General features: G+C 44.6%; 1 pseudogene; it reads right to left on the reverse strand.

Moving 5' to 3' along the window:
- Positions 1 to 1,312: 1,312 nt before the first annotated feature.
- LOC107665179 (uncharacterized) lies at positions 1,313 to 3,834 on the reverse strand (annotated as a pseudogene).
- Between the last annotated feature and the right edge of the window lie 565 nt (positions 3,835 to 4,399).

Below are 4,399 nucleotides of genomic sequence, written 5' to 3' on the forward strand. Positions count from 1 at the left end.
GAGACTGTCAGAATTTTTTTCCTGATTTTGAACAACTAAAAAAGCATGGAAAATTAGAGAAAAAAAACGATTTAAAGCCGGAAACTCAAAAGCAGTATCATATTTCTATAATGTATTAACTGATCTGGTGGATAGTGACAAAACTTCCATTAGGAAAGCATGGGAGGAGGATTTAGGTTTCACTATTGAGGACGCGTAATGGGAGGAATGCTTACAGAATATACATGATTGTTCAATTAATACTAGACACAACTTAATTCAATTCAAATCTCTACACAGAGTATACATTAGCAAAACTAAATTGCATAAGATTTTCCCTGAAGTGTCACTGGTTTGCAATAAATGCAAGGTTGCGGAGGGTACACTTCTACATTCATTTTGGACATGTTGTAACCTTCACAAGTACTGGACTGATATTTTTGACCTGCTTTCAAAAGTGTATAAATAAGCTATTGTTCCAGAGCCAATGATTGCCATTTTTGGGGTGATTTCTGTACCTTCTTTTAATACATATGAAAGACAGTGTATTTCTTTATTTATGATTCTTGCAAAGAAATTGATTCTTCAGAGGTGGAAACTTGACATTGTTCCAACATTCGATGTGTTGCTGAGTGAACTAGCGGGCATTATTCATATTGAGAAGTATTTAAAACCTTAAATATATTAGGGGTGTGTGATATTGACAAAAAATATATCTCAATATTTTCTGAGATTTTATCGATAACGAGAATTAGACGATATTTTGCCGAGTGTGTTATTGTGCTGGTACCTTAAGGACTACCTTTCACGGTACTGCTGCTGTGTAGGAGCACGGAGCAAAGGAGTGAGGAGACGTAGGAGAATTTTACTAACTTTATTAATCAAAAGGAAGCAGGAAAACACATGCAGCAAAGGTTAATATGAACAATTCCAGACAAGGGAGAACAGAACGGGCTAGAGCTCAAATAAGGCAGATAACGAGGGGCAGACAGGTGATGAGGATAACTAAATGACAAGGAACACCTGGAACAAATTGGAAACAATTAGGACAGGAATGGAAAGGACCAAATAAGGGCATGGAAACAGGGAAAACAAAACCAAAACTGACCATAAACGTGACACTATTGAGTCCCTTGTTGTCGCATCCCCACCATCCTACTGATGCGTCTTTCCTCCACCCCTGCTCGGATTTCTTCTTGGATCAGTTGACCCGAGCCTTATCATACCGAGGTTTCTAGTAACAGCCAAGCCCTGCACGTCCTGACGCCACTGTCCCCACCAGCACACTGTGCCACAGCTGTGCTTCAGCCTGGTCGACTGCCTCCTGGGCCCTTTACTTCCTACCTGTCCTCACCTCGATGCCAGCTGAGGAAACTTTGGTGTCATTGGATTCTCTGTATAGCAGTACCTCTCTTGCTCGGGAAACCATAAACTCCTCTGATAGGCCACTGAAGGGGAGTTGTAGCTTGTTCTTCCTTCCGTATAGGGCTATACTGGTGATACTACGCGGGAGACCCAACCACCTACGTAGAGAGTGGCTGATCTTCCTCTCGAAGCCCACGACAGTGGTTAGGGGGACGTCATAGACCAGCAGTGGCCAGAGGAGTCACGTCAGAATGCCATGCTGGTAAATCCAGGCTTTGAACTTTCCTGGCAGCCCTGACTTGTCCACTGCAGCAATCCAGGTGTGCAACTCCTTCCCAGTTTCACGGAGTGTGGCTGTGTCCTAAGTGTGTTGTTGAAGACTTTTCCCAGGCTATTAAAGGGATACTCCACCCCAAAATGAAAATTTTGTCATTAATCACTTACCCCCATGTCGTTCCAAAGCCCTAAAAGCTTTGTTCGTCTTCGGAACACAATTTAAGATATTTTGGATGAAAAGCAGGAGGCTTGTGACTGTCCGATTGACTGTCAAGTAAATTACACTGTCAAGGTCCAGAAAAGTATGAAAGACATCGTCAGAATAGTCCAGCTGCCATCAGTGGTTCAACTGTAATGTTATGAAGTGACGAGAATACTTTTTGTACGCGAAGAAAACAAAAATAACGACTTTATTCAACAATTCGTCTCCTCTGTGTCTCTCCGCATCACCGTAGCGCCATGTTGGAGAATAACCACTGAACGCAAGCAGCGTATGCTATTCTGTGTCAGCCGCGACACAAGGATACGTGTATTTATGCTTTGATTTGAATTTACGAATTGTTGAATAAAGTCGTTATTTTTGTTTTCTTCGCGTACAAAAAGTATTCTCGTCGCTTTATAATATTGCGGTTGAACCACTGATGGCAGATGGACTAATCTGACGATGTCTTTCATACTTTTCTGGACCTTGACAGTGTAATTTACTTGGCAGTCAATCGGACAGTCACAAGCCTCCCGGTTTTCATCCAAAATATCTTAAATTGTGTTCCGAAGACGAACAAAGCTTTTAGGGGTTTGGAACGACATGGGGGTAAGTGATTAATGACAAAATTTCATTTTGGGCTGGAGTATCCCTTTAACTGGCTTCTCTGTGATTGATGGAATTTTTACTCCTCCGAGAGAGAAAACTTCGGTACTTGGCTGGCTTAAAGTCCATTCGGGCCCAACTGATGAGGCGTTCAAGGCTTTGGCCATCTGCAGCCTCGTATGGATGTTGTGGTTACCGTCAGATCATCCATAAATGCTCTGATAGGGGGCTGTCACACACCTGAACGGGTAAGTGGGCCTCTGCATTCCACCTCTGCTGACTTTAGCATATTCATAGCTAAAGCGAACAAAGCGAACAAGAGATAGTACACCCTGTGATTATTCCTTTCTCCAGCCTATGAAATGCTGATATTATTGATCCAGAGGTGACTCTCAAATTAAAGCAGCTGTAATAGTTCAAAATGAGGTCCCTGATTCAATCTGGAACATGATGTCGGATCAGTGAGGTTTCCACCAGCTTGTGCGGGATTGACCCATGGCAAGGTCAAGCCACAGCAATGCCAGGTCCCCGTCACCTTCTCGAGCCTCCCGGATTAGCTGGGTGATAACTCCTGTGTGCTCTATACAGCCTGGCACTCTCGGGATCCCACCTTTCTGAACAGCGGTGTCAATGTATTCATTCTGCAGGAGAAACTCCGTCATGCGTCGGGCAACGATACTAAAAAATATCTTCCCCTCCACGCTGAGGAGTGAGATGACCCTGAACTTCTCGATGCTACATGAGTTCTCCTCCTTTGGAATCCAGACACCCTCTGCATGTCTCCACTGCTGCGCCACTTTTCCCTTCCTCCAGATGACTTTGATGATTTTCCATAGGTGCTGAAGGAGTTTGGGACACCTCTTGTAGACCGCGAAGGGCACTTCACTTGGATATGGTGCTGAGTTCGTCCTAGCTGCTTTGACAACCTCCTGAACCTCTCTCGAGGTTGGGTCCTTGAGGTTAAATGCCACACTGGGTTCCGGTGGGGTTATCAACGTGCTACACGGTCCAAGTTTCTGATCTCTTGTTCTATCGCTGTAATTGGTGCTATCAACCTCTTGAGTGCAGGAGAGTCGACCGCTACGCTTCTGCTCGAGGAGTCTCCTGGTGAATCCGAAGGGATTTGCGACAAACTCTGCCCGTCTGCGAGCCCTCTCCTTCCCCCTCTTTCTGTGCCACTCAGCTCGACGAGTGGTAGTGAGCTTACTCCTTACGATGTTCCGGAGCTCAGCCAGGGCAGCTTTATTCTCTTCATTTGCCTACTTAAACTGCCTTCTAAGCACACAGAGCACCTGCTGCAACTGTCGGATCTTCTGCCGACGATTTGGTCCCGAAGTACCACTAGATGGACGCTGCTCCTTCAGGCCAAATCTCTCAGCAGCTATGTTGATAATTATTGAGCACATTGCTTGCAACCTCCGGTCAGCATCCCCTCTGGCTGTTACTTGGAGAATCTTGTCCACATCCTCATCAAACTGGTGCCACTCATTTTCCTTATTAGTGGCGGGCCACTTAACCTGACGTTCTGTCAGCACCACTATTGTCAAAGATGATTGACAATTAGCATACAGTTTGGATTGGTGGTATGGTTCCGTTCTGGGCAAGAACTCCCTGCGCATCCATGCAGCCTAGCATGGATGAGAGCAGGGAGAGCAGCGATAACCCCCCAGGGTAAACAGAACAGAACAAACATAAATGTATTGCAGATATCGTTAAAGTTCAATAATTTTATGTACACATTTTAGAATTCGTCTGATTCAAAGGATAATCAGGGAGATGAGATGAGAGCAGGGAGAGCAGCGATAACCCCCCAAAACAAAACCACATGCTGATATCACAAACTGATAGCAAAATCTCAAAGTCTTAAGCAACAAGCATGTTGACCTTAACCAAATGCCCAAAACAAGTACAGTGGGTACGGAAAGTATTCAGACCCCCTTCAATTTTTCACTCTTTGTTATATTGCAGCCA

Source organism: Sinocyclocheilus anshuiensis, unplaced genomic scaffold (genome assembly GCF_001515605.1).
Source record: "Sinocyclocheilus anshuiensis isolate Anshui unplaced genomic scaffold, SAMN03320099.WGS_v1.1 scaffold639, whole genome shotgun sequence".
In the NCBI taxonomy this organism is placed as follows: Eukaryota; Metazoa; Chordata; class Actinopteri; order Cypriniformes; family Cyprinidae; genus Sinocyclocheilus; species Sinocyclocheilus anshuiensis.